General features: G+C 39.1%; 2 long non-coding RNA genes across 2 annotated transcripts in view; one reads left to right on the top strand and one right to left on the bottom strand.

Annotated features, from left to right (window-relative positions):
• LOC140620394 (uncharacterized) overlaps positions 1-6,934 on the top strand; it is a 36,054-nt gene extending 29,120 nt beyond the window's left edge. The window contains exon 3 of the long non-coding RNA XR_012020186.1: positions 6,653-6,934. This is a non-coding gene — a long non-coding RNA (uncharacterized lncRNA). The remainder of the gene's footprint in view (positions 1-6,652) is intronic.
• LOC140620395 (uncharacterized) lies at positions 1,004-24,907 on the bottom strand. Its single transcript, XR_012020187.1, has 7 exons — positions 24,072-24,907; positions 15,793-16,415; positions 10,650-10,763; positions 9,451-9,593; positions 7,361-7,455; positions 6,396-6,447; positions 1,004-6,215 (listed from the first exon to the last, which is right to left on the bottom strand). It is a non-coding gene; the product is annotated as an uncharacterized lncRNA (long non-coding RNA).
• Positions 24,908-26,148: the final 1,241 nt, after the last annotated feature.

The raw sequence follows: 26,148 nt of genomic DNA, 5'->3' as shown, positions 1-26,148 counted from the left end.
TTACCCAGATCCCTCACCTCAAAAGAATTCAAGAGGCTAGCAACATTTCAGGGATGAAACAGGCAAAATAGCAACTCTTCATCTTTGTGCAGAACTTACTGTTATTTAAGTAGAAAGTTAGAATGGGGCATGTCTCAGAGGTCTGTAAGTTTCCCAGGGTTTACTGTTAAAACACAAACCCTGATCTCATGAAGGTATCTCCTAGAAAAGCTTCATACTTTCAGTTTTCATGGATCCAAATATTAGTATATGCAGGACGCCTGGGTGGCTCAGTGGTTGAACATCTGCCTTCGGCTCAGGGTGTGATCCTATGGTCCTGAGATGGAATTGAGCATCAGATTCCTGCATGGAGCCTGCTTCTCCCTCTACCTATGTTTCTGTCTCTGTCTCTGTCTCTGTCTCTCTCTCTGTGTCTCTCATGAATAAATAAAATCTTTAAAACAAACGAATAAAAATCCAAATATTAGTATATGCAATTTGTTAAGACCCCTGCCTTCTAGGTATTAGGTATGGATGGCTCTTTGGAACACCCAGAACCTTTTGGCCCAGCCAGGAGGTCTACCAGATGGAATCTCCGGTCAGTTTACATATATGAAAGATGAATGTGAAACAAAGGACAGGGGCACTGGTGAATGCAGAATGGAGAGGAGAGACATTTCCAGTTGTCAGTCCTGAGGGTCCTTGCACCTACTGTTCCTTCTGCCTGTGGGGCTCTTACCCCCAGTGCCTTCAAGGTGCACTCCTTCTCATCTTGGGCTTCATCTGACACCTGCTCAGAAAAGCTTTCCCTAACTACCAGCACTGCCCCTATATCCAGAGATTGTTCTTTTCTCAGCACCTTGTTGCAATTTTTATCATCACTGCATAATGATCTTGATACTATGGGGTAAGTTACTTTCATTCTGTGTCTCCCATTAGATTGTCTGTCTTCTTCACTGCTAAACAAGCGGAAAGTGTCTGGCACAAAGAAGGATCCAGTTGATCCTTGACACGTGGTGCCAGTTTGAGGAAACAGGTAGGAGCCAGGGAAGGAGGAGCTTCGGTCTCTCTGGAAGCGGTTTTGGGGAGCTGGCCCTGCAAGCTCAAGACATAGCCTGTAAATGAATTTCTCTCTCAAAAGTAACTCAGTCACTCACTGCTCCTTATGCTCTGAAATAAAGGTTCCAAAAATATTAACCACGAGGAGCAACGTGAGACATCATTGCAATTGATATTTTAAAGAGGAAGAGGAAACCCTCTCTTTTTAAAGCATTTTCATCTCCACCAGGTGATTACTTCTCTGTGGACTGATAGTTTTATTTCTGTAGAATATTTGAAGATAACCTGAGTCTGCCAAGTACAATATAAACATGAAATTGCTTTATACTGAATCTAAGGGTTGGGAGGATTACTATAATTTGAGAACCATGATAAAATAAAATGAACAGGACATTAAAGTAACTGCGACCAGTTATTTTAGAGAGAACCCCACCGGGATTAATGAAGGTTAAACTTTAATTCAGTTAGAAGCACAACTTTTGAAGACATGAGGAAAATACTTATCTATGAATGCACACATTGCCAAAGGGAATGAAGTATGAGCTAAAGGGGCCTTCCTTTAAGAAAATACAAGTTTCACCTTCATCTTGAAAATAAGAGCTTCTAGAGAGTGTCTTTTTATCAGCCGTCCCTTTGGTATGAGCACGGGGCCCCTAGTTAGATAAATGAGAGTAGTACATGTTCATGCAGAGGGTGTAGGCGTCTCTGTCCATCACCATTCCAGACAGCCTGCTTTTTAAGGTTGCCTTTTGTGAATGTTCGCTTGTGGATGTAATTTGGCATGTCGAGGGGAGGGGAGAAGCACTGTAATATATTCCGCTGATTCTTCAGCTTGGAAGTGATGAAGTGAACTGAAACTAATTCAAGGCTCTACTTTACATTTTTGGCAAATGAGCAAATATGCAGATTCGTACCAAACAGATGTGTCTGCCAGTTACCCCAGTAGCAGTTCCAGAAGATGAGGTTCACTGAGCTAGTGCTCCAATTAGTGAGAACATCGTAACAAGTATATAATTATTCTGCAACCTGTTGAGCTTTCATCTGCTATCAATTTCATTTCATTTAAGCCCAATTCAGGCTGAACTTGCAGTGAACTCTATCATTTCAATTGGAGCTCATAGATTGGCACAACTTTTGTGTCTGACATGTGCTTTGAGGTGGTGGTCAGGAAATTGCCTTTGAAACGGTCACAGTTTGTATTCACGTGGTCTCTCTGACTGATTATAAAGCTTTCTGGGCACTGCAATCAGGATTATTTACAGTACTCTCCAATATTACCATAGTAAATTGCTTCCAGTGGCGGGGGGACGTGCATTCTGAAAGAGAGAGGGTAGTTTAATAGATATCTTGTGTTAGCTTTCAGTCTACTCATGCAGTTAACCGGTCTGTCACAAGGCACCTGGTGCTGTGCTGGAGATACAGAGCTGCTAAGATGTGGTTTCTGTGATCGTGGAACTCAGAATGAGAAAGGAAGTCCAGTAACCCAGACAGATTTCAGCACAATGAAATTTGAGGGGGCAGAAAGTGAAGGAATAAACTAGACATCCTGGAAACATTGAAAATTCGGTAAGTGAGCACACCTGGAGAGGTCTGGGAAGGCTTCCCAGAGGAGAGGATATTTGAGAAGAGTCTCCAAGGGTTTTAAAAAAAATTTCCAGGTAGAAGAAGAATGGAGATAAGGGGTGAACTCCAGGTCAAAGAGACACATGCAAGGACATGGACCCATGAAAGAACAGGATATACTTTAAAAACACTGAGACTTCAACAAAGAAAACATGAGAAACTAAGGGAAGAGACTGGAACAAAGGGTCCCAAACATCTTGGTTTATTGCAACTTACATATCTCAGTCATTTTTCAGGCACCTTGAGGCCAAAGGGAATAGCTAAAAGCTTCATTTATGAAATAGCATTTAATCCAAATGATTTATTTAGTTATTTAATGTTTAGTTCAAATAACATTTAATTTGCAACAAAGAAAAAATATTTATTTCATTCTTAAAGAACTACAATTACTTATTTGGGGAATGTGTGTATCAGGCGGGCTACCCTAGAGCCTCTCAGATCTTTGAATCAGATTGAACACAGCCATGCTGCTTCCCATTCCACATTGGTTTTCATGCAGTATTTGGCACTTTATCAGAGCTCCTGCCAACATCCCAGTTTCACAAAGATATTTATTCAACAGATTGTGTCACCATCTAATGTTGAAACTGTAGCCTGTCCTTAACTAGTAGCACTTAGTTTAGAATATCTTGAACTCATAAATTTAAAACATTCCTGCACTGCCCCTATAGTTTTCTTGCAGTAGATCAATGGAACAGAATAGAGAACCCAGAAATAGGCCCTCAACTCTATGGTCAACTAATATTCGACAAAGGAGGAAAGACTATCCGCTGGAAAAGGACAGTCTCTTCAATAAATGGTGCTGGAAAAACTGGACAGCCACGTGCAAAAGAATGAAACTAGACCATTCTCTTACACCATACACAAAGATAAACTCAAAATGGTTGAAAAATCTAAATGTGAGACAAGAATCCATCCAAATCCTAGAGGAGAACACAGGCAACACCCTTTTTGAACTTGGCCACAGCAACTTCTTGCAAGATACACCTATGAAGGCAAGGGAAACAAAAGCAGAAATGAACTGTTGGGACTTAATCAAGATAAAAAGGTTCTGCACAGCAAAGGAAACAGTCAACAAAACTAAAAGACAACCTACAGAATGGGAGAAGATATTTGCAATGACATATCAGATAAAAGCCTAGTATCCAAGATCTATAAAGAATTTATTAAACTCAACACTCAAGAAACAAACAATCCAGTCATGAAATGGGCAAAAGACATGAACAGAAATTTTACCAAAGAAGACATATGCATGGCCAACAAGCACATGAGAAAATATTCCACATCACTTGCCATCAGCGAAATACAAATCAAAACCACAGTGGGATCCCAGCTTACACCAGTGAGAATGGCGAAAATTAATAAAACAGGAAACAACAAATGTTGGAGAGGACGTGGAGAAATGGGAACCCTCTTGCACTGTTGGTGGGAATGTGAACTGGTGCAGCCACTCTGGAAAACTGTGTGGAGGTTCCTCAAAGAGTTAAAAATAGAGCTACCCTTCGACCCAGCAATTGCACTACTGGGGATTTACCCCAAGATACAGATGCAGTGAAAAGCTGAGACACCTGCACTCCAGTATTTATAGCAGCAGTGTCCACAGTAGTCAAACTGGAAGGAGCCTCAGTGTCCATTGAAAGATGAATGGATAAAGAAGATGTGGTCTATGCATACAACGGAATATTACTCAGCCATTAGAAACGACAAATACCCACCATTTGCTTCAACTGGAGGACCTGGAGGGTATTATGCTGAGTGAAATAAGTCAATCAGAGGACAAGCGTCAAATGGTTTCACTCATATGGGGAATATAAGAAATAGTGAAAGGGATTATAGGGGAAAGGAGGGAAAATGAGTGGGAAAGATTAGAGAGGGTGACAAAACATGAGAGACTCCTAACTCTAGGAAATGAACAAGAGGTAGTGGAAGGGGATGCAGGGGGATAGGGTGACTGGGTGACGGGCACTGAGGGGGGCACTTGACAGGATGAGCACTGGGTGTTATACTATATGTTGGCAAATTGAACTTCAATAAAAAATATATTTAAAAAAATAATTTTCTTGCAGTCTCCAAAGGCACTCAGTGCTCAGTTTCGGAACCACTGGGCTAGTGAATAAGGTTGAAATCAAACCACAGACAACTTTATATATCGGGAGATATTTCTAAAATACAAATGTGATATGGCCATGACAATGAAGATATAGTCAGCCAGCAACATTTTTGAACGAAATTTGTAAACATGATTTGAAAATATGTAGATGATACTAGGCAAATAAACATGTTCACATCCTTCATGCATACTAAAATACTTCTGTTATGTCTTACTCTTAATCTACCATGGCTTTTGGACTAGCCAGACTAATGTAAGGTATGGTATCAAGGACTCTTGACAAGCCTGTCAGCATTTGTTCAACTAAAATGAGCTCTCAATTACATGTACTTTAAAAAACTATTAACTTTTCTGCCAGGGTTCATAGCAGCATCATTTGTGATAACCAAAACATGGAAACAACCCAAATGCCCATCAACTGATGGAGAGATGAACAAATTGTAGTATAGACATACAATGGAATATTAGCCATTAAAGAGAACAAAGTAGAGTTGTCTGCAAGGCTCAGTGGTTGAGCATCTGCCTTTGGCTCATGTCGTGATCCTGAGGTCCTGCAATCGAGTCCCACATCAGATTCCTACATGGGGCCTGCTTCTCCCTCTGCCTATGTCTCTGCCTCTCCCTCTGTGTCTCTCATAAGTAAATAGTTTAAAAAAAAAAAAAAAAGAACAAAGTGCTGATAGATGCCACAACGTGGAAGAACCTTGGGAATGTTATAATCACAAAAAGTCACATTCAAATAAAAGTCATTCATTTGAAATGCCCAAAACAGACAAAGTAGACAAGTCCATAGAGACAAAAATGATTGCCAGGGGCTGGAGGGAAGATTGGGGGATGACTGCTAATGGGCATGAGATTTCCTTCCGAGGTGATGAAAATGTTCTGGAATTAGACTGTGGTGACAGTCACACAATTCAGAATACATTAAAAACCACTGAATTGCATACTTTTAAAGAGTGGATTTTATGATATGTGAACTAACATTGCAAGGGGAAAAACTAGAGATCGCGTCCGTTACCCAGACCTTCATTTCCCACTCCAGCCCCCTCAAACTCAAAGATTCCCTCTTGTCTCAAACGGGCGGCAATGGAAGCCGCCAGCCCCCAAATTTACAGGTGCTTGTGTCCTCGGGGTTTCATGAGGGACCTAGACAAGGGCAAGGCATTTTTCTGAATCTGAATCTGACAAGAACATGTCCCCACAGAAGTGCCTTCCCTGACTAGGGGTTGCCATTGCTCCCCTCTCCTCTCCTGTTCCTGTGGCTTCCTCTATGGTGCTGACATGTTCACCTCACATGAGTTCCAGGAAGTGAAGGAAGGAGCCAACACAATTGATGAAAATCCCCTCTGTTTTTGACATATTTGACAGGCATGGGAGCACTGGGCAAAGGGTACAGGAGACCTGGCAGGGACAAACTTCATCGGGTCCATTTCAAAAGGCCATTCTAGAAAATGTCAAAAGAAAGAGCTTGTTATTCATCAGTCTACTTTAACAAGTCACCATAAGCCACCATACTGCCATAATCTTCAAGTTATGTACCTCACCTCACACCTGCGGCCACAAATTGCAGTCTACTAATCCTAGAATGAGGACTTGAGGTCCTCTATTCCTCTTTTCCACTTACTTGTAATGTTTCAGAAAACTTCTTTGATATTTTTAGGTCTTTATTGCACCATCTGGGAAGAAGAGATAAGATTAGTTTTATTGGTTAGTACTCAGAAAGCATTTTTGTTTTTCAGTGAAGAGTAACTACATTGAAAAAAAAAACTGAGTAATAACTCTAAGGTCAGTGTATACAGAACACCCAAACCATGGCAATGACTCGTGCAGGAATATAATCATCAATCATCCTCATACTGTCTCCCATCCTCTTGTACACAGGAGAAGCGCCCTGCCCACTGGATGATAGCCAGATCTTCCAAAGTGGTTTGGCCACATTTGCACTAGAGCCTGTTCAAGATAATCTACTGAGTTTACAGGAAGAAAGTAGTAGAATTTACTTATTTCTTTTTACATTTCTGTTTATCTTATCCTTTCTTATTGTTTATGTTTTTTCCTAAAGCTTGGATTTCCATTTCAATTCTTCCATAGTGTTTTATTCAAATTTCATATTTGAAAGCCTTATTATGGATTACCATAAATAAATGAAAGTTAATACTTGAATTTGGTTGCTCGCTTATTTCCAATGAATCTAAAGTTCTACATTTTTTTTTCAGTGCGTGGGTTGACTTATCATTACCATTATTAAGCGTACACCACTGAGGAAAATGATCGGATTTCCTCTAATTAGACACATTGAAGTTTGGCTAAACCACTGTTATAAAATACATATCACAATAAAGTGAGTCCAGTGAATTTTGTGGCATCCCAGTGCCTATAAAAGTTGTGTTCACCCCAAATCATAGTCTATTAAGTGTGTAATAGCATTATGTCTTAAAATAAAAAGTACATACCTTAATTTAAAAATACTTTATTGCCAAATAAAAAGGTGAGCCATCATCTAAGCTTTCAGTGAGTCATAGTCACTAGTCACAAACCCCCATTAAAAATCTGATAATAATGAAAAGTTTAAAATATTGTGGGAATTACCAGAATGTGACATAAAGACATGACATGAGCAAATGCTGTTGGAGAAATGAGGTCTGTAGACTTGTTTTAATGCAGGTTTGCCACAAACCTTCAATCTGTGAAAAAACACAATACGTGCAAAGAGCAATAAAGCAAAATGGAATAAAACAGGGCATGCCTGTATATTACATGAAAAGTAAAAGAAAAATTGGAAATGTTTAGCTTTACATATTTGGTACAGTTCTTTTTTTGAGTTCCTATATCCTTAGATGACTACACTTATTGCCAAAAAGACCCAGGACACAGCACTAATTTCACCATGACTTGTCTTTTTTTATAGATGAAAATGCTGAAAAAGCTTTACTCACCTAAATAAGTAGATGGTAGTGAAGGCATTTTAGTATAGCAACATCACTCAACTGCTGGATTCTCCCTGAGTTATATTTCCCCAAATTAGCATAGTTATGTATCCTCAAAATGTATTTTTAAATGATCTATCAGCTGACAACTCAATCAAGTTCTCCTTCAAATTTGCTATAAGCCAAGAACTGGAAACCACCCAAGCTATAAAGGAATAGCTAACCACTCACTAGAATCTATCACTCTCTTAGACACATCAATATTTCAAATGGTTCCCTTGTGCAAAGATTTTAACACTTGAAAGCAATGTACTATAATAAAATTTGGGATGGGGGGAGAGATATGTTATTCCTCTGGAAAGCAAGAAAGGGGATCCTTACAAAAGGGGAGGTGGCAAAGAAGAAGTGAGAAAACATCTAAACTATGAGGACCTTTTCAGGCAAATCAACTGGTCTAAGAGTTGATGGCCTTGAAATGGGCCACCGTAAAGCTCTCCACGCCCACACACCATAGAACGCCTTCTACACACCCACACCTCCAACTCCAGCTGTCTAGGCTGGATAGCTACTGGGTAGAGAGAAGAGAGAAGTGCTGAGCCCCAAGACTGACACCTGCTGGAGAAACTGACAAACGAGCAATCTCCTATGGCAAGCTAGCTAAGGAACATAAAAGAAGAGGAGCGTCCAATGATCAATATTAAATGCTTTCGGATTTTGTCTCTAAATGATGTTTGTCTCCTCAAACCTTCCTAAAATCTGCCAGACACAAGTGTATCACGATAGGGGGCTTGTTGAAACCAGCCAAAGAAACCAAATTCTACTTTGCAACAGCACAGAACAGAGAGAAGAGAATAGCTGAAGGGGAGAGACCCAGAGAAGTTTGAGAACGGCATCAAAGCAGCAACTTTGAGCCAGAATTGACTGTGGGTATAAAAGCCTCTGGGAATCTGCAAAGATTTGGGGGAAGATGTTGGATTTTGTCCAGGAGGTGAAGCAAGAGTTTATATTAATCTTGCCTTGATCTCAGAGAACAAGACAACCTCATCTAAAGTCTAAGTTAGTTAGGACAAATTAACACCTGGAACAAAGTGGGGAGAAGTCAAGGTCTGCAACCACTGGGTTCAACCAAAGTCCTGTAGCCACTAAACCAAAGGTTGGCAAGAAAACATACCCAAAACGTCCTGCTCTGTCACTTACCCTCTGGTGACCTGGGAAAATCATTGCCCTATGGCTCACTGTCCTTATATGTACTAGTTATACCTATCTCGTTTATCTCTTGTGACGATCAAGCAAGATCATGTCTATAGCACATAGCTCACAACTGCTATTGGCTATTATTACTATTATTAACTGTTAGTTTTATTCTTGTATTCTCTGCAAAAATAGCATATGTCCAGATTTCCTTTACATACCTTCTAGAACTCACCACTTATTCATTTAGCAGATTTTTTATGAAATGTCTTATATGCAAGACACAATAAAAACAAAAACCTAAGCCTGGGTGACTCAGTCAGTTAAGCATCCAATTCTTGATTTCAGCTCAGGTCGTGATCTCAGCGTCCTGAGATCGAGTCCCTCATCCATCTCCTTGCTCAGCAGGGAGTCTACTAGAGATTTTTTTTCCCTCTCCTTCTTCCTCTGCTCCATCATGTGCACAAGCACATGCTCTCTCTCTCTTTCTTTAAATAAATAAAATCCTTTAAAAAAAATTTAATGTTTTACATATTACAGCAGTCTCCTCTTATCAGTTACCTGTGGTCAACCGTGGTCTAGAAGCAGATGATCTTTCTTCTGTCATATCAGAAGGTCAAGAGTAACCTAAAGCTCTGTCACAGTGCCTATGTCATTCACTTCACTTCATCTCATCACGTGGACATTTTATCATCTTGCATCATCTCAAGAAAGGTGAGTACAGTGCAAGATATTTTGAGAAAGAGAAATTGTTATTCATTTATAAATTAAACTTTATCATGGGTATGTATATATGTATAGGAAAAAACATAATATATATAGAGTTCAATACTGTCCATGATTTCATGCATATGCTGGAGGGTCTTGGAATGTATCACCTGTGGATAATGGAGGATTACTGTAATTGTTTTGTTTATTATTGAATCTATATCTTCATTCCTTAAGGATTTAAAGAATCAAAAAATATACATAGAGCAATTACAAGATTTTTACCCCAAAGATTAAAAAAACCATGGCAGAGGGCAAGTGGTGTCACATACACAGATAAGCAGAAAAGTCAGCGTACAGAAATATGTGCCATAATGGCCTGCACAGTTCATTATTAAAAGTGGCCCACATGTTTAATGCTGAATTTGCCCAGTTACCAAAACAAAAGCCAAAAACATGAGCAGTTGGCAACATTCACATTCTCCAAAAGACAAAACAAATATTATTTACCTAAGAGGTTATAGTTTTCAGTAGCAGCAAGAACTAAGGGAAATTATCCCAGGTGACACTGAGTGGAGGTACCAGGCATCAAGTGACACAGTGGATAGCATCCTGAAGAATATCCCTACAATAATTATGGTAATACTGCATTTCTATTTAATGATTAGACTAAAAGACATACTGGAGACTTTTGGGATCCAATGGGGAATAAAAAGTGAAGTCTCGGCCAAAGAGGGGAGTTAAGATTTCCCAGTTCTCCCACTCTAGGCAGGGGCCCATCACACTGATAGTAGAGGGTAGTGGGCTCATACAATAGCCATGGCTCCTCAAAAAACTGGATGCTTTCCCTACATGACTGCTTCTCCCAAGGTCTCTGAGGGCTTTATGCCAGAACACAATTCGGTACAAATGCTTCTCAGATCTGGCTTGGTCCCAGATAGATTTAGCTGTGGAGTGTGTGGGGTCTCAATGCAGACAGAGTGTAATGCTGCTGGTTTACTGCTGGTTTTTTGTCCCATTACAGAGATTCAGATTCAGGACCAGGGCCTTACCATTTTTAAGGAGCTCCTCAGTGATTCCATTTCACTTTGAGAAATACAGATCTAAGAAGGATGGACGAACTATAGCTCCTTGAGAATCAATCCCTCTTTCTGCCTAACATGGACCTGTAAAGGGAAGTGGGTTATGTTCAAGGCTATATTTGCTAAGGAGAGCCCGGAGTACATATTCTTGCTACAAGCTTTAATAAGAACTATATATTTTTAAAAGATTTGAGTCATCTTATAAATAATGAAAACCATAATCAGACTCACATTGGACTAGCAGATTGACAAGGAGGAACATTTCCAAGTTAAGGTCAACATTTCTTCAAAACAGAGTCCTGTGCCTGTTTCAAGTCCAAGTCCCCAAATTCTACACTGGAGAACATCCCTGATATCATTTTGGTCTAGAAAAATACAAGCTTCTCTATTTCACTATTAAAAATTTCTCAATGAGGGCAGCCCGGGTGGCTCAGTGGTTTAGCGCCGCTTTCCGCCGGGCTTGATCCTGGAGACCGGGATCTAGTCCCATGTCGGGCTCCCTGCATGGAGCCTGCTTCTCCCTCTGCCTATGTCTCTGCCTCTCTCTCTCTCTATCTCTCATGAATAATAAATAAATAAAATATTTAAAATAAATAAACAAAAATTTCTCAATGATACACTCATGAAACAATTAATTTTAAGCAGTGTCTTGGTAAAGCCTCAGGGCAAAATTAGTTGAAAAATGTACTCCTGGATATGTAAATGAGTTATCCAACTACACATAATGGTTGATGATCAGCCAATTAAATTTTGAAAGGCATTTCCTGTAAGTATTGATAGTTGGTTTTAAACAATTCTTTCTAACAGTATTTATAGAGGAGGACAACTCTTGAAACTATTTCTACTTGTGACTATAAACCTATATCTTTGGCAAATAGGACCTTAGAGTCCTAATGCATCTGAAAGTGTTTCAAATCATGAATGTACATATTTCATAAGGGGTATAAAAGAAAAGCAAAATATATTCCTCTTTTAAATTACTTATACTGATATAACTCCTCAGTAGACTCCCCTTCCAGCTAGTTTTGGATCTCACAATAGTGTTAATTTTCAAGTTATATGTACACATCAGCAACTAAAATATATAGTCAGTTTGTGTGACTTAATACTAATGAGTTCCTGTCCAAACTCAAAGGCAAAGATTATGAATCTAGTCCTTTACCTATTTTTCTACAACACCAATCACAAATTAAATAAGTTCTCAAAGGCTATTTATTAACTGAGAAATGAAACTAGTAATTTGTCAAGGAAAAATTGCTATCTTCAGATTGAATGTCCCAAATGGGTCAGTAGTTTAGGAGAGTAAAGAATTTTCCCAATTAAATATGGACGAGACCAGTGTGTTCCAAAGTGGAATCATAAGAAGGAGAAAGGCCAGAAAGTTGGGGTCTAGCCACAAAAGCACTTGTTTTAACTTGCTTTCTTTGGCTATTCTTCCATGTGAGATTTATCCAGGAAAAAAGTTGTCTTATAAAGATCTAAATCTAACCTAGAAAAATTACCCTGAGTCCAACCAGAGAGGACACTCCAACAGAGTTATTATGAACAAACAAAATAGCCATCAATTATAACAGACCATAAGGAGCTCCGGTGGCAGGAAGTATTCATCAGGTATTTTAATTAACTTTAGTGTCTAATTAATTATATAAATGAGGATGCATTATCAGATGAAATGAAGGAGGTGTGTGCAAAGCTCAGGGCACTTTGTTTCCCTGAATTATAAAACTAGAACAAGGAAGACTTTAGAGTGTCAATAAAAAATTCTATGCTTCTCCAATCTCACTGACAAAATTTATGAACAGGTAACTTGGCCCATCATTTTGCCATCAATGTATTTCAGATGCCCAAACTTAGAGCCTCTCAGACGAAATTTATTATATTTTATTTGGGAGAAGTGATAGATTTAAATAAAATCAGTGATGACCACTTCCAAATTCTATTTCATATGACAATTCATAACCTGGTCAGTTTAGGGCTTTGTTTTGTCTGTCTCTTGTTTATTTTCAAGCTAACAGAGAGTCCATGTCGAGCCAAAAATTTGGAGGGGAAATATTTATAATATTCTCCAGCTATGGAACTGATAAAGCCAATTTAAGTTGTCCACAATTTGTTGAAAAGAGGAAGACAAACTCCTCAAAGAAATTAAGGCTCAGTTTTAAGATCTTCACACTTACAGAAGTCAGCAACAAAATTGGAAAGCCCCTCATCTACCTCCTGCACTACCCCCAATCTCACTCGTCACATTTACAGGACAAAGAGCTAACTGATATGACCATACTGACCATTCAGGCCAAGCTATCTATCCAAAGATGGGGAATAAGTAGGAAGAGGCTAACCATCTTGTCTTTAACATTAGCTTCAGGGTAGAAACCAGATTTATCCTGTGTATTCACACAGATTTATGCTTTTTTCCCAAAGAAATATTATCAATGTGATTAAAGAAAAATAATCTAGTCATTCATATTTTTGTAATAGAAAAAATAATGATATACTAATAAAACCCTGTGAGGCATATACTATCTTATATATGAGAAAACTTAGGACCAAAAAAAATTGAAAATTTTGTTTTTAACTATAAAAAATACTTTTTCGTTTAAATAAATTTAAAATAAATAAGAAAGTATCTTTGAAGTGAGCAAGTCTAACTATCCACTTAATGGTTGTAGGTGACAACACCTACAACCAGTGATTACTCTCTGAATACTTTCTGTGACTCAAGAAAATTCATTCCGCTTTTGAATAATATTAATTAATAGAGCACTTAGCAGCCTACCCAGCATACACATGGTCCTCTCCCCTCACATGGGGCATAGACCCATATGGCCTGCCCTGTGGGGAAGGCAAGGGCACAGAGTGCCCTCTGCACAGGCACACGCGGGCCTGGAAGTTACAAGGAAACCATCCCTTGCCACCTCTCTTTCACTCGCTGATCCCCAAAAAACCTTGTGAAAATAGTAAAGATGTTGAGATCTGTAGTAAAGGAAACGCAAGGGTTTCTGGTGCGCTGTCAATCCCACTTGATACAAGCATGCGTGTTATCTTGCCTGTTTGCGACTGTGGCCCAGTGCTTTACTGTAGGAGATGCCCACAATGTTGTTAGAGAGCATAACTTTATGCCGGTGTATTAACCACTTCTCTTATTTCCTGTTTCCCTTTTCTTTTTTTTTTTTTTTTTTGGCATTGTTTTAATTTCAATTCAATTTGCCAACATATAGTATAATACCCAGTGCTCATCCCACCAAGTGCCCTCCACAGTGCCTGTCACCCAGTCACCCCATCCCCCCACCCACCGCCCCTTCCGCAACCCTTTGTTCATTTCCCAGAGTTAGGAGTCTCTCATGGTTTGTCTCCCTCTCTAATTTTTCCCACTCAGTTCCCCTCCTTTCCCTTATAATCCCTTTCATTATTTCTTATATTCCTCGTATGATTGAAAGCACATGATGATTGTCCTTCTCCGATTGACTTATTTCACTCAGCCTACTACCCTCCAGTTCCATCCATGTCAAAGCAAATGGTGGGTATTCGTCATTTCTAATGACTAATACTCCATTGTATATGCATACACTACATCTTCTTTATCCATTCATCTGTTGAAGGACATTGTGGCTTCTTCCACAGTTTGGGTATTGTGGACATTGCTGCAATGAACATTGGGGTGCAGGTGCCCTGGCGTTTCACTACATCTGTATCTTTGGGGTCTTAATCAGTATAAAAAGCTTCTGTGCAGCAAAAGAAACAGTCAACAAAACTAAAAGACAACCTACAGAATGGGAGAAGATATTTGCAAATGACATATCTGATAAAGGGCTAGTATCCTAGATCTATAAAGAACTTACCAAACTCAACACCCAAGAAACAAAAAAATCCAATCATGAAATGGGCAGAAGACATGAACAGAAATTTATTTCCTGTTTCTGATGCTTTGGGGCCTTCCTGACACTGGAGGGACTGCCCCTCCCATTTTAATACAGTTCCTAGAGACTCCCTGCCTTCCAGGGTACTTTTCAAAGCAAACCAACCAATTTAGAGCCCATACTTCAACAGCTCTCCAGCTCTGAGCCAATCTCCCACAGTGGTATCAGAGAACTAGGGGCAGCCCCTGTACCCCAGAGCCCACTGAAATGACTCAAGTCAGCCAATCCTAAACCTACTTACCCTGCGTGCCTCCCTGCGTTCCTCCCTGTAGAAAGCACAATAAAGGCTCTGATCCCTGGTTTCCCTCCTGCTCCTCTGCCTCTGGATCAATTCCAGTGCTTCCCTGTGTGTCCCTGCACAGAACCATGTGCTCTTTTCTCCTGGGACTTGTGAGTCACAAACTATCTTTCCAGTGGCAATCATGGTGATCTGTTGGCCTCACCATACCTAAATAATAAAGCCTTTATTAAAACAGCTGGGCACTGAGGATTTAAATGAGAAAAAGATAGCTCCTTGGGACATTGTTAATCACAGCCCCATTAAGCAAGCAGTCAGCCAGTCAGCTACCCTGAGCTAATTTCTAGGGGGCACAGCAAGCATCACTAGACTAATTCACAAGTGTGGTCTTGGGCCATCTCAGGATCCCTAGACGGCAGAATATAAACCTGCCCCACATCCTCCAAAGTACACAGAACCCTGGAGAAGAGCTGAGAGCTGGTCCATCCTCACTGAGGCTCAGCGCCATGTGCACATGCTCACCACTTGGGGCCACGAAGCTCATGGGGAGGCCCTGAGGCCGACCAGCCAGGAGAGGCCAAAAGTCAGCAAAGACCTCAGGAATGCCAGAATGCTGTAATCAATCATGCATGGGCTGGGGCTTCCACCTAGGACCAGTGACTCCTTTTTCTATATAAATGTCAACCCTTTCACATGATGATTAAGAAGCCTTCTCATTCAGAAAGATGGAAAGAAGAGAGACCGGGAGGGAGAAGGAGGGAGAGGAAGAAAAAGGGGAGAAGGAGGAGAAGGAGAGGGAAAAGGAGCAAGAGAAAAAGAAGTAGAGGAGGAGAGAAAGGAAGGAAGGGGGGACAAAGAGAAAGGAAGAATAAATGATAAATGAAATCAGGGAGAAGAACTTTAAAATTACTTTGAACACGATTAATGTGTTAGCTTGGCAGTCCTTGCTGTAACAAAATACCTTAGATTCGATGGTTTGAACAAGAGGATGTATTTTTCCCATGTTCTAGAAGCTCCAGGTGCTGGCTAAGCTGATGTCTCCCGAGGCCTCACTCTTCAGCGTGTGGACAGCCTCCTTCCCGTTGCATCCTCACGTGGCCTCTCTGTCTCTGTGTGGGCTCAGCTCTCGTGTTCCTCTTACAGGGACCCCAGGCAGATGCGGTTAGGACTCATTCTAACGGCCTCATCTTAACTCAGTCACCTCTTCAAAGGCCCTATCTCCAAATGCAGTCATTTTCTGAGGTCCTGGGGTCACCTGAATTTTGAGGAGACACAATTCAGCCTTAACAGTTAGTAATTTTAACCAACAGGCAATTCAGTGCGTTGGTAGAAGGCCGGGGTTTGATTCCAATGTCAGCCATTTATAAACTGTGTGACCTGAGGCAAATCTCTTACCCTCTCAGCGCTCTACTTCCTTATTTGTAAAGATTGAAGATAACAATAGCTGATTGATGAGGATAAAAAATGCACATAGAGCAGTGATAGGCATTTGTTGAGCTCAGAAAACGTTACCATCACCATAAGTATCATTATTTTAGTGGGACTTCTACTCCGAGTGAGTTGGGTCACTTAGGCTGTCCAGCTCTGAAAGAAAGCAACAGAGTGGAAAAAGAGAACTCCAAATTAAGATATTATAATTTATCTTTTTCAGTTTTGAAGACACTAAAAACTAGAGAATTTAAATGTGCTTAAGATCAAATCCTGGAAACATAGGAGCCACTTTTCTGACTAGAGTGAAACCAAATGAACCACCTTGGCCCTATAAAAAACATGGCTCTCTAATGATAGGCCTATTTCCTTCTGCAGATTCAATGTCTGGACATTTGATGGTCCGGGATAAAGACCTGCAAATTTTCATTCTCAAATTCCCTTATTACCTAGGCTCCATGCTCACTATCCCTTTTCCGTATCCTGCTTACCTGGTTATGATCAGTATAATTAATCTGTTACACTAATATTCTAGTCCAGCCTCCTCGATATTATGCCCAAACCTTGCTCGGTTGGATTAGTGTGTGTCCTCAAGACTCTTGGGTAAAATGAGCATATACATTCCCTGGGTTGAGACCATGAGCCCTGCCTGCTAAGGGTAATAATGTTGCTCTCCTCAAGCTGATATTCTTTACATCTTATCCAACATTTATTAACCAGATATAGGAGAAACTGGTTTTCTACTACTTTAAGTTGTGCCTTTTTTATGTTCAAAGTAAGATGATGAATTTCTGATATAAGTGAATATTTTAGCTTATTTGGAGTTGTAAAAATAACCAAAAAGAATATAAAGCACCCGGAATGGCAGATGTTTTTATTGTTACTGTAGTCATTACCCATGTCTCTTTGCCCTGTTTCTGTATCAAGAAAACCTGTAGGTTATTAATTTAGCTTACATTTAGCTTACATTACTCTAATGCCCAGCACCCTGCACATCAGACACAAGTATTCTGGTTACTGTGGCAGATTAATAAATTAGCTTTCTAGTGTGCATGCTAGACTTCTGTGAGATTGGTTAGATCAATTATTAGTCTGATCAGTTCTGGAACACTAGTAAAACTAAAATGAGTGTGAGATTGAGGGTCAGATGCTGGAACATCATCATATGATCCTGCCATGTGGTGAGGCCTGGCCTAAGTGGCTAACCACCAGACCTCCCTGGTAGTATTGCCCTCTCCAGTCTGCTAACTGCAACAGAAGAAGGATGGGAGGTGAAGGGTTTGAGCTAAAGCCATTATGTTTTCAATCCCCATCTTAACACCCAGAATATTAGTTGACACCAAGTAAAGGAAATAATTAGAATTGCTTTCATCCTAAGATACTTTAAAGTGTAGCATATCACTTAATTATAATCTCAGCTTTGGAAACAGAGGTCAGTGAATCACAATCTTCCTTTGATAAAAAGAAAAACAAACTTTGAGATGTTAAAACTCTTGCTCTAACCATACAATTGCTATCAGGTGGAATCAGAGTCTACATAGATCATTCCATCATAAACTCCTGAAAAATAATATAGGCTTACATTTATACAAGACTTAGCCAACCTTTTTGGCACTCCTTGTTTAGAGGAAACTTTTCCCTTGCAATCATTTCTATGATGCAGTAAAACATTTAATGGCCAAGACGTCATATTGTAAAAAAAAAAAAAAAAAGAAAATAGTAAGGAGAGCAATATATTCTATGATAAATTAGAAAATTTAAGCTGAATCGTTGACCTTAAAAAGATGTTCTGGCAATGGCTGGGTAGTTCCTGTTGGACCAATCTTCCCACAAGTAACAATTAAAAACTCTGAATAAAATATTAAAACAATTACCTAAAGATACTAAAGAACAAACAAAAGCAGGAAGATACTAGAAGGAGATGGACACAGGAAGAAGGGAAGGCACTGGGTGAGTTGTCTATTTTTTTTTTTTTTTTTTAATGTTGGGGGAGGTCCCAGTCTGTTCCATGTGGCTAAACCTGGGATTTTTTTTTTTTTTTTTTTTTTTTAAGTTTTATTGGCTGGAAGAGTAAGAGAACTGAGATTGGGCCGAACTAGCAGTTAGAAAATGAAGAGAATAATCTCAGAAACAAGAGGGCCAAAGAACCAAGTTCTGTGTATAAACACAGCCCAGACCCCTCACTAACTGCTGAATCACGCAGAGCCCAGCTCCAGGCCAGAGTGAAGCAGGGAAGACAGAGTTTGCAGTTTGAGTTCAGCAAGGTATCACCTTGCCCAAACCAAACATCAATGCTTTTTGCTATAACATAGCAGAGTCCAGAATCTATGTAGTGTATCACTCACAATATTCTGAACACATTCCAAAATTATGTGACATAGCAAAGAAACAGAGAAACATGACCTATCTATAGAAGACAACCGGCAGATACTGTGAGGTAATCTAGAGGTTGGAATTAGTAGACAAAGATTTTTAAGTGACTACTATGACTATGCCTGTAGGCATAAAGGAAAATATGCTCATAATTAATGCAAAGAGAGAAAAATCTCAGCAGAGAAATAGACATCATAAAAAAAAAAACAAATGGAAATTCTATGACTGGAAAGTATAATACTTGAAAATAAAAATCCATTGGATGAGCTTAAGAGCAAATTGAGGGTGTCAGACTTTTTTTGTCAGATTTTTTTAAAAGATAAAAATAGAAATTATCCTATATGAGGAAAAAAAGATATTCTAATAAGTGAACAGAACCTTAGGTAAATGTGAGATCAGTCAGGTCATCAATACTAGTGGTGATATGTAATTGTTCCCAGATGATCTGTTAGCCAAATGTCCCAAAGATGGAATGATCCCTCATCCACTTGTAGCCAAAAACTACGAATGACCTTATTAAATATAATGCATACAACCCATCATTTTCCAGTAATACTAAGAAATTAGGTCTTAATGGCAGGATAAGCTAAAGAATGTATCATTTCTTGGAAATACATGAAGCTTGAAGAACTAAAAGTCTCCTGAAAGACATGGATTTAAAACTCATTAATGTAAAAGGGAAAGTGAAATATAAAAAGGAACTCAGTCTTTTTACAGTGGCTCACATTTAAAAGTTTTACACAGCACAATGGAGGCTAGGTCTTGACCAGGAATCAGTTGCTTGACAACCAGATTCGGCAACCTCAGCTAGTCTGGGAAGCTGTCCTTTTCCCTCTCAGCCCTGGTGAAACTCTCTGCAGCTTTAGGAAGGCAACCCCAGAAAATCAAGCAATCAATCAATAAATCAATCCATGGCATTAGCGTATTTGTAACTTGTACTAGCAAGTATGATTTGTTTCGTAATTATCACTATCTTCCTGTGCACTCTTTCCTGCTAGTTATCTGAAGCATTTGATAGAGATTCATGATTTTATTTAATGTTTAGAAGAGTTTGATTAAATAAGTGTGCAATCAATGCTTAAGCATTTGGGTAACTTAATTTGTTAAATGTGTAAGTTTTGATATATTCATCTTAGGTAGCACGTAAATACTTTGAGGAATATTAATCATTTATGCTTAATGTTTGAAGAAATGTTTAAATAAATTATAATATTAATAAAATAGACATTAAAATATAAAGAGCTGCTATTTACTGTTTGAGATGTTTTGGTCCATGGAGAAGAATCTGGTTAACAATTTTTTTTTAGAGAGAGAGAGGGCTACCACCCATGTGCATATGTGCAAGCAGAGGGGAGGGGCAGAGGGAGAGAATTTTAAGCAGGCTCCACACCCAGTGCAGAGATGATCTGAGCCAAAATCAAGAACAAAACCAAGAACTGGAGCCACCCTCCAGTTAACAATTTTTTTTTAAAGTTCTATAGCAAACAGAGACAAAACCTAGAAGGAAATACATATTTTATGTGTATTTCCAAAATATCACATTTTGTACTACTCAAATTTCAACTTAAGGGATTTCTAACTTTAGTGTCATAACTTCCATTTTCAACAAATCAGATTTGATCCAGTTCTGATAAGAGAGTAATATAATAGTGCCTCCACAACTGGAGCTACAGATAAAGGAAAAAAAGGGAAATTTTGCATTCCTGGCTGAGATTCATACTTCACAAGAAACACATTTGATATTTGATAATTTTTCTTTTGAGTGTCCATACCCAAGCTCATCTGTCAGGCTGGCAAGGGGCCCACACACAAGGTAATAACCAGCTTTCAGTGAATATAGATACTAAAATAAGAAGGCCAAAAAGAAAGATCCTTCAAACTGGCTGCAAATGTAATTTCTCTCTACACATATCTTTTTTTTTTTTCAGGATTTTTTAACCTTTATTTACCAGTTTTCAAAATAATGAGTTAATTGGTGCTCTAGTAGTATCCAAAAGTGGCTAAAAAAATATTTTTTAGTATCAGAAACTTAAAAATTTTAAGATGCAATCATTATTTCCATTTTCACCATTTTTAAGTGTACAATTCAGTATTATTAAGAACATTAACCCTGTTGTGCAACCACCACCATCACCACCCACCTCTAGAACTCTTTACATTTTCCCAAACTGAAACCCTCTACCCATTAAACAGTAACTCCCCACACTCTCCTCCCCACCGACCCCTGACAACCACTATTCTTTCTGTCTCTGAATTTGACTATTTACTCTAGGTACTTTCTATAACTCAAATTATATACTTTCTATGACTGACTGATTTTACTTAGCATGTCTTCGAGGGGCATTCATGTTGCAGCATGTCTTCAAGGTGCATTCATGTTGCAGCATATGTCAGAATTTCATTGATTTTTAAAGCTGAGTAATATCCCATTGTAGGTATGTATCACATTTTGTTTGGTCATTTATCCATGGATGGTCCCTTAGGTCACTTCCACCTTTTGGCAATTGTGAATGATGCTGAGATAAACATGGTTAAACATGGTTGTACAAATACCTGTTCAAATCCTGACCTCCAATTCTTTGAAGTACATATCCAGACATGGATTTGCTGGATCATATGGAAATTCTGTGTTTAATTTTTCTGTGTTTAATTTTAATTTTTTAAGGAACTATCATGGTGTTTCCCAGAGTAGCTACACCAGTTTACAGTCCTACCAGCAGTGCCAAGAGTTCCTACTTTACCACATCTTCACCAGCACTTCTTTTCTGTTTTGTCTTTTTTTCATTTAATAGCCATCCAAAAAGGTGATATTTGCATTTCTGGCTGAGACTCATACCCCACAAAAAATGTGATTGATATTTGATCATTTCTTTTGACTGTCCATACCTAAGCTCATTTGTGCAAGCTTAATTGTATACAAAGGAGCCACAGCACACATAAGGGAATGGAGAGTGACTAGATACGGGGCTCCTTTTTGGGGTGATGGAAGGGTCCTGGAACTAGCTAGATGGGAGACGTGTATGACACTAGAATGAACTGAAGGCCACTTAATTGTACACTCTAAAACAGTTAATGGTTAAATTTGTGGTATGTGAATATTATCTTAATTAAAACAAAATAAAAACAGTGGAATGGGGGGGAGGAATAAAACCACTGCTGGATAAACAAGAGAATGTTTTTGAGAAAAAAAAAAACTTTTTGAAGCCAGAAGTATGATAACCAAAGGAAAGTGGCATAGCTATTTAGTAAACTGAAGTGCCAGACCTGTTTCACACTACTTCTCACTGAGGTGAGGGGGACAGAAGGGCAGTGAGTAACTTCTTCAAGACTATTCCAAATTCTTCTCAAGTTAACTTAGATATTTGTGACCGAAAAGGGAACTAAAAATAAAAACAACCAGTAATTTCACTGTGAGACCTCAAAAGCAGACACCTAAAAAATAATAGTAATAAGCAGAATGTCATCTTAGCCTTTATAAACTCAGTCACTTGTTTCTTCCCCAATGTGGGACTGAGTTCTAGTGGCTTCCAGGGCTCAAGTGAAATTTTCTCTCTGAGACCCGATTAAGTAATCAAAGTAATTAAATGATAATAAGTATAATTTTTGCCTAACAGTTTGGCAAAACTTTAAGATGGATAATACTAGTGTTGGTAATGCGTGGAACAACACACTCCCAGGCTATGGTAGTAGCAGTGGAAGTAAGATCAGTTGCCGTAGGGGGTACTTTGGTAATATATAATCAGTTTTTTAATGTGCGTGCCCTTTACCCAACAATCTTACTTCTTGAATTTATCCTAAGGAAATAACCAGAAAAGCATACAAAGTTTAATGTACAAATATGTCCATCACAGCATTATTCCTAACAGGGAAAAAATGCCAAGTATCTTTTCTCAATTCTCAATAGGGAGTTCATTAAATACATCATGGTAAAGCCATGCAATGGAATGCTGCTATATTGATTTAAAAATAATCATGAAGATCAATATTCATGATAAAGAAAAATGCCCATGATATGTTACATTTAATAAAAAAGATGACAAAACAGTATGTATATGATCACATTTTTTTATATACGCATAGAAAGAAATGTTGAAATACACTCATCAAAATGTTAATAAGATTTCACTCTGGAAGGAGATAGTTTTCATTTTTGCTTTACAACTTTTGTCTAGATTTACTTCTATTAATGTGTTATTTTTATTGTAAGAAAAAAGTGATATTTATTTTGAGAAACAGTCTAATAAAAGAAAAAAAATGAAAAGATTTTAAGAACAAAAAATATTTCCAAGGCAAAGATACTAGTGAACTCAGCATGGGTTGACATCTCAGCTGGATCAATGGACTCTGGCCAAGGATCCCTACACTGTGAATCAAGAGTCCTTGAGAAGAGAAGTTCACCATGAGCCAGGTAGTCATTCCAATTTTTGTATATTATGCCATTTTGGTGAGTATATTGACAAACCTCCTGAAGGCAATTCTTAGGGCTCTAGGTTTAGACCAGAAGTTCTAATTGTGGCTATACACTGGAAACACTTAGAAGCTTAAAAAAAAAAAAAAAAAAATCCTACCACCACTACCCTACCTCTACCAAAATTCTGTTGGTGGTGGGTAAGGCCCAGACATCTTATATTTGAAACACTCCAGGCAATTCTAATATACAACCTGGGTTGAGAAATAATGGTCTAGGTCCAGATTGAGACTTTTTTTGTTCACGAATTAGCATCTATGTGATTTAGAACCAAGGTTCTCAAATATGAGAAATGCAGATTCCTTGGCTTTCAACTCAGATGTTCCAACTTAGTAGATTCGAGGTGGGACCAGGAATCTGAATTTTTTACAAGTACATCCCAAGTGATTCTGGTAAAAGTGATAGAAGAGTGTTTGAGCTTAAGACAAAACAAAACAAACAAAAACTTTCTAACAAAGGACTGCACATTTTACAAGACATTTATAGTAGAAGATTTGGTGTGCTTCTAGTTAGGACAATCTCTTAAAAAAGACAAGGCCATCAGAAATATTTTTACCTTGGATCCCCGGGTGGCTCAGCGGTTTAGTGCCTGCCTGCCTTTGGCCCAGGGCGTGATCCTGGAGTCCCAGGATTGAGTCCCACGTCAGGCTCCCTTCATGGAGCCTGCTTCTCCCTCTTTCTGTGTCTCTGCCTCTCTCTCTCTCTCTCTCTCTCTTTCTCATGAATAAATAAATAAAATCTTTTAAAAAAAAGTATTTTTACCAAAAAATCTAATACTGGAAAGTATTTGGACTTTTAAGAAGTTGCTTCTACGGAGGTTAAACAACACTGACAGTGACACAGGATGGAAGATTTCTATTATTTTATTGTGTTTTATTTTATTTTATTTACTCTTCAAGCACATAATTTAAGGGTACTAGAGCAAGCTGCCCCCAGAGCAGCAGTGTGACAAGGAAAGAGTCACTACTTACCAGAGTGCTGCCCTCTGGCATGAAGAAAATTACTTTCTTCTTGCTGCTACTCAAAGGACACTGGCTTCCCATTTTTCAGACTTTCTTCTCTCAGAAGATTTCTTCTCAGAAATCTGAGAAGCTAAGAAAGAAAACAACACTCCTATGATCTAATGGGAAAATTTTTTAAATGTTCTGAAATGGATGAAGAGTAAGTTAGAAACTCATTTCTTGGGAAAGTCTTCTTTCAGAACCTCTCAATGCTCTCCAGGTCCTTTTTGGGAAAAAAATCAAGAGAAAAAATTATGGAATAATGGCTCCTCAATATAGTCCATTCAACCAAGCTCATGTTAGGTTCAAAAGATTTAAGGTTGGTGAACATGATACACCACACATATTCACATTGTAGATGGTAAATAAATGGAACAGTAGTCCACGATGATAAAGCCATATTTCTCCTTCCTTGCCTCATTCTTAGTCCCAAGGCCAAAGAGATGGCAGAAGAGAAACTAAAGACCTACAAAAGTAGAATAGGAAGCCATGTAGCTCTGGCATGTAAAAGAATTCTGGACGTCTGGCTCCTGAGGCTTGTAGGGGAACCATCCTCTTCAACCAGTTGCTTTTTGCTCACGAGGCACCTCTGATATGGCAGACCAGAAAATAGATGAAGGTAACAGGAAAGGAAGCCATGGGCGAGCTGTTCAGAACTGGCTCCAGAACTCTAGGATCTTTCTGACATGTCCCGCCAATTTCTCTAGAAGAGCCAAAGGTAGAAACTTGACAGATGTTCTGTGGAAGAAACCAAATTATGCATTTGTCTGGTTCCCCTTGCGCTGTCTCTGAAAGGGGCGCTTAGATTTAGGAGGGAATCATTGGATTTCAAGGGCAAGTATTTATTTATTTATTTATTTATTTATTTATTTATTTATTTATTTATTTAAAATATTTAATTAATTAATTTATTTAGAGAGATCATGCCTGAGTAAGGGAGAGGGGTAGAAGGGGAGGGAGAAGCAGGCTCCCTGCCAGGCAGGAAGCCCGACTCAGGGCTCATCCTAGGACCTGGGAATCATGACCTGAACATGACACTAAACCAACTGAGCCACCCAGGTGGGTGGGTATTTAGAAAGGATTTATTTGAATCACAGTTACAGATATGTGTTCATTGTCCAAGCACTGGCCAAAGCTAAAGAGGTCAAGGCAAGATTGAGAATTATGTTATCTTCATTTACATTCTTCCCAGCCTAAGTAGCCCCAACATCTTGAAAAGAAAATCAACAAAAAATAGTGTTTCTGCTTCACTCTTTCTCACCGGCAAATCCCCACCCATCATTCGTTCTACCTGAGGAGAGACAGCATTCTGTAGGTGAGAGAATCGGAGATAATAGAAAATATGTATATTGGCCTCTGTCCTTGGTTCCTGGCACAGAGCTCCTAAAACCCTTGTCATTTCTTAAGTGATAAGAGTACTAGGAGCATCTTTTATTCTAATGAAGTGACTCTGAGTGGGGCCGTGGATGACTCCTGAATGGGGGCTGGCCACCAGAAAACCAAGCCATGATTGGAAGCTTGGGATTTCCAGCCCTGTTCCCCATCCTTTAGAGTGGGAGAGGGGCTAGAAATGGAGTTAATTGATTATGTCCAAGTGAGGAAGCCTCCATCAAATCTCAACAGTATAGCCTTCAGAGAGCTTCCAGATTGGTGAACACATCCACATCTGGAAGGTGACACACCCCAACTCCACAAGTACAAAGCCTCCTGCACTCAGGACCCTCCTAGACCTCCTCCTACATCATCTCTTCATTTGGCTGCTCATCTGTATCCTTTATTACATGCTTTAATAAACTGCTAAATGTAAGTGTTTCCCTGAGTTTTGTGAGCCACTCTAGCAAATTCATCAAACTCAAGATGGGGATCTTGGGAACCTCTGGTTTGCAGCCAAGTAAGGCAGAAGTTGTGGGTGACCTGGGACTTGCTGCTTCTGATTGGCATCTGAAGTGGGGAGAGAGCAGTCTTGTGGGCCTAAGCCCTAAAACTTGGGAGCTACATTACCTCTGGGTGGACAGTGTCGGAATTAGGTTAAGTTGTAGGACACCCA

Source organism: Canis lupus, chromosome 28, assembly GCF_048164855.1.
Source record: "Canis lupus baileyi chromosome 28, mCanLup2.hap1, whole genome shotgun sequence".
In the NCBI taxonomy this organism is placed as follows: domain Eukaryota; kingdom Metazoa; phylum Chordata; class Mammalia; order Carnivora; family Canidae; genus Canis; species Canis lupus.
Note: the sequence above shows the minus strand (reverse complement) of the source record. Positions and strands in the feature narration are given on the sequence as shown.